Source organism: Micromys minutus, assembly GCF_963924665.1.
Source record: "Micromys minutus genome assembly, chromosome: 1".
Classification (NCBI taxonomy): Eukaryota; Metazoa; Chordata; class Mammalia; order Rodentia; family Muridae; genus Micromys; species Micromys minutus.
In genome coordinates, this window is record NC_137969.1 from 223805656 (window position 1) to 223818062 (window position 12407).

The 12407-nt window shown below is 47.0% G+C and overlaps 1 protein-coding gene across 5 annotated transcripts in view; it reads right to left on the reverse strand.

Annotated features, from left to right (window-relative positions):
* The window catches only part of TMEM229B (transmembrane protein 229B), a 42561-nt gene that overhangs the window by 12575 nt on the left and 17579 nt on the right, over positions 1–12407 (reverse strand). For all 5 annotated transcript variants that reach the window (XM_080923234.1, XM_080923235.1, XM_080923236.1 and 2 more), the window contains exon 2: positions 2217–2397. The gene's annotated coding sequence lies outside the window, so the exon portion shown is untranslated. The remainder of the gene's footprint in view (positions 1–2216; positions 2398–12407) is intronic.

Genomic DNA, 12407 nt, shown 5'->3' on the forward strand with positions numbered 1-12407 from the left:
TATTGTAGTGAGAACTCCGTAAGGTGGGAGGCTTATCTTTCTTCCCTAGTTCCTGGCAACAGTGTCTAACAACAAATACATAGATGGATGGATGGATGGATGGATAAATGAATGAGTAGACAGATAGATAGGCCCAAACAGGCCCAAGACCTTAAACACAATGGGAATAAAGAGCTAGCTATCTGTCTCAGTCTTTCTCCTCTTTTCTCTTTGGGAAAGATTGCCTTTCAAGAGGTTTTAATTCTAAAAATTAAAAATATCTTTATTGTTTTATTTAAGTTACTCAAATAATACATGTTCACAGCTAAAATTTAAATATTATAGGAAGGATTGACTTAGCAAACAAAAACTCCAGCCCCCCATTCTTAGAGAAAGTCACTGTTAATGGTGCATTCTTACAGACATTCTGCTTAAACTGCTCTAGAAGAAGCCTACTCTGCTACCACAGAAAGGAAGAGCATTCTTAAGAAGACGCAGGTCACAGAGCCAGTATCTCTTCCTCTTTGCTATCTGCCCGCAGGTGCACCGGAAATCACTGGGACACACTCTCTACTTTCTGTTTTCACTTACATGGGGACTGTCTTTTCCAAGTTCTACAGCCTGTGTGCTCATCCTTATAATAGCTACATAATGTCCCACCAAGTGGAAAACTATAATTTACTTGACTAAGATGTTCAACAAAGGTAATCATTGTTTTCCATTTCCCCTATTACAGAGAACAGCACAGAAATATCTTCTATGCCTGTAACAAAAGAAATATAGCCATTTTCTTCTTTGAGATTATTTCATGATAAAAGACCCATCTATCCCTTCCCCTTTCTTCCCTCCCCTCCCCCTTCTCTCCATTTCTTCCTTGCTTCCACCATTTTTGTTTGTCTGAGACAGAGTCATTGATCCAAGGCTATCCTCAAACTACGGATCCTCCTGCCTCTCAGTTAAAGACATGCACCTGCTTGTTTCCTTTCTTTCCTTCCTTCCTGCCTTCTCTCTCCCTCCCCCCACAACTGGGGAAGCCTGGGCTTATCTCTATCTAGTTATCCTCCTGTCTCTGCCTTCCATGTATGTCTGTATGTGTGTGTGGGGGGGGGGGGTATTGTTACAGGCATGTGCTCCCATGCCCAGCATGAAAGATCTCTTCATGAGTAATTCTAGCAGTGAAACTTCTGAGTCAAAGGTGTGGTAGTCTTCAGACTAACAGTGTAGACTGCTATGAGAACCTGTGCCATGTGATGGCTAGGTCGCACATATAGGTCACTACATCCTCACAGTGACCTCCATAAACCTCTTCCTCCTCCTCCCAGGCCTCTTCAAATCCACACCCACTTACCCTACTCTGGCTGCAAATCAAAAACACGTCCTGAAATGACCTGTTAGCAGCACATGACTTTGCAAGTGTAAGTGGACTGGTAAACAGATTCTGACCCTCAGCTAGTTGAGTCAAGCTCTAACTATAGCTAAGAAGTAACCCAGTTACCTGGTTCCCACTCTCTGCATACACCAGTATGGAATCAACTCTGGGCTCTAAAGGGACCAGCCCATAGCTTCTTAGAGGCTATCCAACCAAGATGGTCTCAGTGCCAAGACAGCCTTACCTGACCTGACTTTTTGCAGCTTCTCTTTTTCTGATCCCCAATTCCACCACTGTATTGTCTGCTCTGCTCAGGGGCTAGGGAAAATATCCAATTGCCATTCTTTAAAGTATCATCAAGGAAAAGCCAGAGGCAGAGACTGGGATAGAGGTCAGATGAGAACAGGCATGCTCTGTAGTCAAGGCCTTTCACCCTAGTTAGTTTGTCTGGACTTAGGAGCCTAACTCCTTGAGGGCCAGTACATTCACTGTTCATAGTATGGGGTTTATTCATTCAGATTCTAGGTAAGTCATAGCCCCCACTGCTTGGATGGAAAGCATCCAGGAGCCTCTTGAGGAGACAGAACATGGGAAGACACCATAGGTGTCTCCTAGGTGTCTCGTTTTATCCTGGTCAGCCAATCTAGGTCTGATCCAGTTTCAGACGTCATAAGATAGGCTCCAACAGTGGCATAGCCCGAAACTGCTCAGCACTCCCCTCCCATTCCAGAGGGTAGCCTGTGATCATCTCTTGGACAGGAAGCAAGCTGAAAACTTGAACCCCAAGACCTGTATCCATGCTGATAAAGTGCCAAATGGGAAGGCAGACTGGGGCCGTGATCTCCCTACATGTCTGGGGCATACTCACTTATCACAGTCTTGACTGTGTGGCTGGGAACAGACATCAGGATCACTGTGCAGCTGTGTCCCAGTCTAACCTTGTCTTGGTATCAGACTGGATCTTGACGCCATTCTCAGCAATGTAGACAAGCATTCACCTCAGTGCTCAGTTAATTCTTGGCTGGCTGAAGGACAACTTTCATGTATCTCTGGAAATAAAAGACGAGGCCATCATCAGATTAATCCACCTGCAGTTCTGAGCAACCAGGCCAACCAACAGGCAGATCTAAGGCCAAGTACTCAGCAACAGGCCACCAAGGTTCCTTCCTAGAACCTGACATCTCTCTGCCACCCTCTCTGCTCAGGGCAGCTGATTCAGACATCAGAGGCTGGGATGGTTCCCAGGTGATCATCTTGCAGGGTTAATTAAGACTTAGGGCCCTTTTGCACCATGCATGAATGCACACTTTGAAACCTGAAAGGAAATATAATTTTAGACTCTGGTTCCATTCTTAGCTTTAAAGTATACTCTGCCAATCAGTGGAGACATCTATTTGCAAGGGTAGTCAAGAACCTCATGGAGGGCAGCCAGTACAGCATTTTTGTTTTGGCATTTCGAACGGTGGCTCGCAACCTTCCTAATTCTGCAACCCTTTAATAATATATCCCTCCTTGACCCCCAACCATAAAATTATTTCGTTGCTGCTTCAAACTGTTTGCTGCTGTTAGGAATCATGATGTAAATACCTGTGTTTTCTGATGGTCTTTTTGGGGTTGCGACCCACAGGACAGGTTGAGAACGGCTATCTAGAGGACTAAGTATACCACACAGGGAAGCACAGGGAAGTGGAAAGTGTGCTAAGCCTCCCCGAACCTGAGCTGAGCCTGGTGGTGTACTCCTTTAATCTCAGCATTCAGGAGATTTAGATCAGAAGAAATTCCCCAAAGCAAGATGTCAGCCAGGCTACAAAGTGAGACCATGTCCAAGACACAAATGAAACAACAATAACAACAAAAATCCCCAAATCTTACCTGCAACCCACTACTGTAATATTTATCATATTAATACCACTGGTAAGGTCCTTTAATAGTAAGGTTGGCAACTGGCTTGAAGCTGATAAAAATCTTACATCATAAGGCCTTTTGCCACATACAGTCAATCAATAATATCCCTAAGAGGACCCAGGACTTGGGCCTGACCACTGAGTTATATCCTCAGATCTTTAAAATTGTGTATCTCAAGTAAGATACACACAATTGTCCCCCCTCGGAGTAGATAGAACTACAGCCCTGGCTATCAAGACTAGTAAGACTTGATGCTTTATTTCAGGAATAATGAAATTAAATGAAGGTACCAGAGCGCCTATCAGACTCCCCTTGACACAGCACCTTCTGTGTAGGTCCCCAGAGAGGACTTTGGCCACCATAAGGGGGCAGGCTGAGAGGTGGTACTGTCACCCCACAGATGGGTAGAACACAGAGGTGCCGGCCTGTACTGATGCTCTGCTATCCTCTTTCTCCCTCCCAGAGGCTGCGTGGAAACAGATCCTCTCCCATCGTTGCACTAACAACTGGAAAAGCAGAGAACTGGTGAGAAAGTTTGGGGATAGGGACCGTAAAATATACCCTGCCAAGATTGCTTTAGAGGCTCCCCCGTCCCCATGTCTGCTCTTCCCCAGAACTCTGCACAGAGAAAACCAAAGGTACATGCTCTTACTGTGGAGGCTGCTGGGCTCAGGCTTGTCCATCTCTCCCAATTCCTCCATAAGCAGGAACCTCAGCCCTACTCACATGTTCATCTCCCTCCCCTTACCTCAGCCTCTGCCTGATGGGGGCGGGGTCACCTTGGCACCTACCTATCACCTAGATGAAAGAGTCTTAGTGAAGCACGTTCCATTATCCTTCACCATTTGCACCGCCATGACATATGGCCTGGAAAGTTCAATCCCACCCATGCGCACTTCCTATTTCCTGGGCCCTAGGCAAGCCACTGCAACAGCACAAGTCAAAAGAGAAACAGAAACCAAAAACCACATCCTCCTTCTTCAGCCTGGTGCTGCGGCAGTTGATGGCCATCTGCTGCTACGGGCTGAGATCCTATCCTAGGCAATGACACCACTATGGGGTGGTCACAACAGCTTTCTGGGAACCAGTCTCTGTCTGGATACTTCCTGCTTCTTGGTCTGCTTGCTGCCTTTTTCTCAGGGGTGGATGAGATGGAAGGATCACAGGGGTCTCACTTTTTCCTGCAAGTGCGCAAGCTGCCCCCAGGTCTCTCTTACATTCTAGCCTTCAAGAGCAGTATCCACACCTTTAATCCCAGAACTATGGGAGGCAGAGGCAGGCAGATCTCTGTGAGCTAGGGGCCAGCACACTTTACAGAGTAAATTCCAGGACAGCCAAGACTACACAGAAACCCTGTCTCAATAAACAACCAACCAACCACCACCACCACCAACAACAAAGAGCAGGATTCAGGGGCTCTTTGGTGGTTCATACAGCCTGAGTTAGAAGCCTGTGCAGCATGTGAACGTATCAGGAGCCCTCATAACAGCTAACATACAGGCCGAGCTGGGCCTACTCAGCTTATCAATTCTGATTCTCTTAGGACACCTGTGGACCAGGGAGGGCTTAGTCACCATCTATCCTGAATGGTGTGGCAGTGGCGACAGACATTAAGGATTGGGGCATTAAGAGATTTGGTCAAATCTATGCATTTGCTGAAACCCCAGGTGTGGAGCACCTTTGAAGCCCCAGAGATGAAAGGCGCAGAGATTACGCCTCAGTTTCGATCCCTGTCTCCTCCAGCCTTCCTCTGTACGTACCTACTCCGACTTTTCCTACTCCGCTGCTTTGAGAGGCCACTACAGCCTCTGGGTCACCCCAGCATTTCCATTTCCATGAGACTTTAACTATATTTCCATAAAATATGTCATCCCATCTGTAAATAACCTCACATGTGTGTATTTCACACTGGACGAGTTCCTAGAGACCACAGGTCTTCTATTGGACAGCCAAATGAACAGAAGAGAGAAGGACCCAGCTAAATTCTTGGCTGATGGAGTTATCCAGCTTGCTCTTAACCAAAGCTAGCAATGCCTGGAGTCTGTCTCTTATGTCTAGGGTACTTTCATGGAAAAGGAGCTCTTGCTGGTAAGCACCATCAAGGGGTCTGCAAGTCTGTCTCTGAAGATGGGAGGAGCAAAGGGGGTGCCCCTCCCCTTTCTTCCATCCCCAAAGGGCAGCACAGACTGAAAGGGAGTGGCCTGGGTCTGGACAATACTGAAGACCAGTCCGAAAGCCCACAGAAGAGTGAGGCTGGGAAGCATCCCTGGGGACACTGCAGGCTCCTACATAGCAGAGGTCAGAGAAAAACAAAACCCATTTTGTTATTTCTACAATGTGCATGGGCAGCCAGATCTCCCGAGGATTCATTTCCCAAAGAGGTTTAAGCAGCAGCTGCTGGCAGGAATGTCCCCTGCGTCATTTTCTCTCCTCTGTAACTATTTAGGGTAAGCTGGGCTTGCAGGATTCAGTCTGCCTCTTGGACTGGAATCCAAATCCTCTCACCTACTCCATCTCCATAAGAAGGGAGCTAGAGAAGGTATGCGGTAACACCCTTTCATTTGCAGTCCTCCTTCCCCAGAAATCCCCAAATCTCTCAGGAAATAGTAAAGATCATATATTCAAACTGGGCTTGGCATTAGCAGGCAATCCCAGCACTCAGGAGGTGGAGGCTGGAGATCAGGAGTTCAAAGTTAGCTGCAGCTACTTATCAAATTCTACAGGAGACAATGTCTAACAACAACAATACATTGATAACAAGCCACTGACAAAAACCAAATAAATAAACAAAACACACTCTCACAATCAAGTACTTAGTACTTCCCTAACCGGCTGTGGTTTATTTCCTATATACACAGGTGGGGAGGGGGGAGGGGGAGGGAGAGTAGTTTTCTGGCCGATACCAATTGCTTATCCTAACAGTTTTAAAATCCAACATTCTACCCCAAGACAATGACAGTTTATCCCAGAAATGTGAGGACTCCCTTCCATAGGACTGCCCCACCTCAGATACCAATAACAAACAGGCTTTCACAAAGACTTCTGACCACTGACTACAAACCATTATTCCTAGGCCCTCTGTCTCCAACTCACAGATACCTCACTGAACTCACAGAAGCACATACCATGACTGGATGAAGAGAAACATGGAGTCAGGTAGACATGCCAGGGTTTGCACAACCGGTGCCTGCTCAGCACTGCGTATATTAATAAGACTGTCAAGAGGCTTTATACTCCGAGAGGTTAATGCTGGGGGCTAGAAGGTCCACCCCTCTAATCCCTTTATCACAAGATGTGCCAGTGATTGGCCAGGGCCCCACCCTGAGTACTTCATTAGTGAAAACTCAAGTGTAACCAAAGAGGCTGATTCAACCGTGTTAGCTTGTTCTAAGTGAGACCAGCCCTCAACACCATGGATTTGGCATGTGCCCAAGCCACAGAGTGACCAGCCAAAGCTACAAACACAATTGGTGTCTAGGTATTCCAAGGGACAGGCAGTATATCACCATCTCCTGGGAAGTGAACAAGAGGCACAGGGACATTTGTGGAGTCGGCAGCTGGCTCCTCGCTGCTCTGGATTTGGCCTTCCACTTGGCCCTTTGTTCTGGGCTTGGACTCTGGAGGTCCCTGCGTCCTTCTCTTCTCATCTTCACCTTCTTTCTCACTTGGGACTTCTTGTCCTGCCCCGCTCCTGTCCCCTCGTAATTGCTCCTCAGTTCTACCTTAGCAAACCCCATCCAATCTCCCCCTCTTAACAAAACACTGATCGCTCAACCTGTACTCCTGGGAGTGTTTTTTCCTGACAACCTCCCTACACAACTTCATTCCTTTCTTTCCCAAGATGCTCATTGGCACCTGGTAGCTCCTGCTTGGTGCCTGAAAAGCTGGACAGCTGCTGAGCTTTCTAATTAGCTTCCTGGCTGCTGTCCCAGAGCTAGGCATGTGTTACAGTAAAGAGTCTCCTTACCTCTCCCTTATCCATAATTCCCCCATGCAGATCCCATCCGGTCACAGCCAGGGGCTTTAGAAACCCCACGGCTTGACACTAACAAGCTACCTCCTGAGTCATAAGAGACCAGTGACCTTACAGCCCCACAGGAGTGAACAGGAATCTGAGCGGGCCTCTGCCCTCCCATCACTGTCTATGTCTTAGAGAATACCTCAGTCTTCAGGTGCAATGATGACTCCTTGGAAAGAAGATTAGAGGTCATTTTTGTTTTTGTTTTTTAAAAGTATCATCCTGAGTGAGGTAACCCAGACCCAAAAGGGGACACCCATGACAGGAACCTAGCATAACTGTCCTCTGAAAGGCTCCACCCAATGGCGAGTGGAAAGAGATGCAGAGACTCACACCCAAACATTAGATGGAGCTCAGGGTGTCTTATGGAAGAGTTGGGAGAAAGACTGAGGGACCTAAAGAGAACAAGGACTCCACAAGAAGACTAACAGAGTCAACTAACCTTGGAGACTCCTAGAGACTGAATCACCAACCAACGAACAAGCACAGGCTGGACCTAGGCCCCCTGTACATATGCTGATGAGCAGCTTGGTCTTCTTGTGGGTCCCCAAACAAGTGGAGCAGGGGCTGTCCTTGAGCCTGTTGCCTGTCTGCCTGTGGATCCCACACCCCTAAATGAACAGCCTTGTCTGGCCTCAATGGGAACCTTGTCTGCCTACTCAGGCAACAACTGGATGCATGGGTGGGGATGGGGAAATAAGGGACTAACACCCAGAGGTGGGCTTCCCCTTCCAAGGGGAATGGGGAGGGGGTACTAGGAGGAGAGGAAGGGCTGATATTGGGTTGTAAAGTGAATACATTTAAAAAATTAATTAAAACAAAAATAAAACCACAGCTAAACCAGCAGTGTGATTCAGTGCTCTGCTTCCATAACTAAGCCACCCCCAAAGGCTTTCAAGCAACCACAGCCAAGCCCAGAAAGTCTGAATTCACTGTAGGCCACGAACTGTATGAATGTGAATTAAGACAATGCTCTTGCCCCTCCCCCCACAGACAATTCCCACCCCTTGTTGCAAGATACCCAGTGCACTATACAGCACTGCAGACAGGCACTGGCTGCACCAACAACAGTTTTGTGTGTAAGCCAAGACAAAAGCATTGCTTTGACCGATGGTCTAACCTTCCATCTGCCTGTGAGCAAAAGAATATTTTTTTCAATTTTGGACAGGGTTTTTCTGTGTAGACCTGGCTGCCATGGAACATACTTTGTAGACCAGACTGTCCTTTAGCTCAGTGATCTGCTTACTTTTGCCCTCAAAGTGCTGGGATCACGGCTACTGAGCATTCCTTTTAATATAGGCTAATATGATGGGTCTTCTGTTACTGCCAACAAACTCCTAAGACAGGCATGAGGATCACACACCCGCATATCCACCTATACAGCTCCAATAGCAATGGCTTGATCCTTGCAGACGGAAAGGGAAACATGGCGAAAGTCAGACCTCAAACCACTGAGTCAAGTTAAGCAGTATGGTTAATGCAAATCTCACTTCTGGTCACTGTCTGGACCTTAACTGGTAGAAAGAAAAATATTCCTTCCTTTTGCTAGCAACCTAGCAAACCTTGCTTATCTCCTGTGAACAGCACCCATGTGGACCAGGGATAAAGCATGTGCCAAGAACAGGAAATGTACAAAACATTTTTTCTCAAAATTCTAAAAATATTCTGTCTAATTGGATAGCCACTAGACACATGAGATTATTTAAGTGTTAATAAGTAAAAATGAATGAAATTGAAAACCTAATCTCTAAGGTGAACTAGTCACATTGCAAGTACTCAAAGCTAAAGGCCCCTGTCTTTGGACATATTGGACAGCAGATATGGAATCTTTCTGCCGTCACAGGAAATTCCATTGGCTAGTACTACTCTAAATTTGCTAACCCTGAGTTCCAGTCCCTTGCTCCCAGGTATCTCGGCCTTCAGAACAGGTATCTATGTTCTCTCACCAAATCAGAAAAGGCCAAGGTGACCAAGGCTGACATTTGAAAGGAAAGGAGGAAGTTACCATCCACTATAAAGTGACTTCTATGCACAAGACCAGAAGACAGTCATGGCTACTGATAAATAAGGTCAGCCCTTGGTTCTCTATCAGTAAACTTTGGGTATTGAAAATCATTTATTGATTTCTTCTGTGCCAGACAGCTTCCAACAGGCCAATCCATCTGACTCTACACAAGTCTATGAGATGCACATAGACCATTCCCCCTCAACTGATTTAGGAGGATGAAGCTTGAAGAGGTTAAGAGACTTGCTTAAGTCCACAGCTAAAAATGTGGAGGGCCAAGGTCTCTACTAGTACCTACCCATCCCCCCACACTTGAAAGACAGAGATATAAGGGGGAGGGTCTAGGAGGACTTGACTTGCCTATTTCAATGGGCTACTTATAGTTGACAACAGTTTCTCATGAACCACTGAACATAACCTATAGGCCTAGGATCTGCCAATTGAGGCTTAAAAGACACCATACCATAACCACAGGAAGGCCACAGTACTGTGACTATGGTAGAGGTCAGAAGACAAGCATGTGATATTTATCCTGGGTATAATGCAAATTTATTTAAGAAAGCTTTCTGTGCCTGGGCTCCTTATCTCTGTATTCCTGAGTTCTAGACAGCACTTGAGGTGTGTGTCCTCCAAGAATGAAGAACTTTGGCCAAAAGCAGCCTGAAGGGCAGGTGTACTGGGGTGAAGGGTACAGACTGAAGAATGACACTCCATCGGTGGAACTGTGAATCCTGTTGTTTGCTCTCTGCCTGATTCCATCTGGCCCATTTCATTCAGTGATGGCACACAGACACTTGGCCAGGCCGACTCCAGACACCTCAGGCACCTTCATCAAGAGCCATGAGCTCAGCAATCCCGGCCCCTCCCTCAGCTTCTTGCTGGACAGCTCCATCTACTAAACAAGCACCCAGCCTTGCAACAAGCTCCAAACAGCAGTTAGGCAAGAGTAATTAAAGGCAATGTTATCTCAGTCAGTCTCTCATTAGCCATATAATTAGACTGCTGAAAATAATTAACATTCCTTTTGACAAAGGAAACAGAGGACCCATTACATTCATTAAGGGAGCCTCGAGCCAGTCTAGGAAGCTGAGGGCTCCTAGCCCTGCCTGTGGCTCTGCAACACTGGGTGACTCAGACCTGGTGGCAAGTCCTGTCCGGGGCCAGGCTGCTGGGTGAGCTGACGCATGTGACACTGTATAACTCCATGTACCTGTTACGGATGATAACAACACACATGCACACGGGGAGAAAACAACCCCAGGGGAGATGCAGAGCCATGTCGGGGCTGGAGGCCAGCAAGGGAATGCATAGAGCCCCTCAGGGCCTAAGAATGACAGAAAAGGCATTTTCTAGAAACAATTAAGCTGAGACAGCACCGGGAAACAAGAGGGAATGACAAGGCCTTTCTGAAGACAGAGTCAGATGAGAAATACGTTGAGGAGAACAAACCCCCCCCATCCAAAGAAAACAAAGAAATAACAATAATGACAGCTGACATCCACACGGCACATGTGACGGGCATCGTTCCAAGAATTTCCCATGTATCATCCCTCTTGGTGCTTACTAAAATCCAATGCATTAGAGACTGCCATTGCCTCCCCTATATAAAATGAGACCCAAAGTGGTTGTGGGTGTAGTGGCCATAGGTCTCCAGATCACCATACCAGGGCTAGGTTGCAGAGACTCTGTTCCACCGGTGGGGCGCTTTCTGGCATCCATACTTAGAGAAGTGACTAGAAAATGTGAAGATGAGAGGCAAGGGACACACAATGTTCCTGCAGAACTGGACCAGCAAAGAGAACAGGAGGCAATGACTTAAAACGTGGTAAGTAGGAGTTTGTTCTCTCTCCCACAGCGTGGCTCATTGGGATTGAAGTCGGGTCATCAGGCTTGGTAGCAAGGGTCATCTAATTGGCCCCAGCAGCTACTTTTTAAAATGCCTAGCACGATACAAGAACTTAATAAGATTTTGTAGAACAAAGCAAAAAGAAGTGGCCCCTGTCTCTTATACCAACCCAGGCCTTATCAGGGCTACCCATAACTGGCTGTCCCTCACGCGCATGCTCTAGCCTCTGCTCAGGATTCCCACCCACAACCTGGAATGGCTCCGAAGATTTTGATCTCATAGCAAAAGAAAAAAAATTACTCTCCCTGGAAAGAATCCACTACAATCCTTCTGACCCCCAAACTCTTGAAGGCACCAGGGTCCCAGTGCTGACTGAACTATTCTGTGAGGTCACAACATTGACAATTCATGGGCTTCTTACCTTTTAGGAGGTTCGAGGCTTGTCTTGGTAGGCTAAAGAGAGGCCTCCTTTAATACCCAACTGTGTGCAATAAGGCTGAGTAATGTCTGTTGTCACACTCTTGTACGTCACCTGCTTCTACCGACAGGAGAAGGATGAGGAAAACAGTGTAGAGAAGCCGTGACTCAGTGGGTCCAGGCTCAGCACATCCTGGCTCTTCTGCATGGCCATCCCTTCAAAATGGCCCCCTTGGTCCTAGCGAGATTTGAACTCCCACTCTAAACATAAATACCTATAAACACACAGTGGCTGGTTGGGGCTCATAGTAGAACAGACATGAAAGCCAACCAGGAAGAAGGATGAGACGCCCCTCCAGGCACACGAACTCCACCCTGGGATTTTTATCATCTGCCAAAGTGTACCCCCCCCCCCCGCACCCCATGAGCACATTCTGTCCTTCCTTTTCCGTGCTTCTCTGCCATTTTGTCCTTTCTCTTCCAGGATCATGTGATCTGTATTCTAAGGCCAGAAGACATGGTTAAGCTTTTGGCACTATACCTACATGTCATATATTCTGACACCTGATCACTCTATAAGCCCCTAAAGTGAATCAAGTTACTGGTTAAAACCAGAACCTTTGAGATTTCAAGAACTTGCTGGTCTCACTCACACTCAGGCTTCTAGGCCAGTTTCTTCCTTTTGGGATCTCACCTGGGCTTTGTAGAGCAAAAACTCCATTTTCAAGACCCTCCACCAAATTCTACAATAACACTCTCCCCCCTCCACACACACACACACACACACACACACACACACACACACACACACACGCACACGCACACGCACCACAGACACTACCCTTCCCCAGCTTCACTGCCTAGCTCT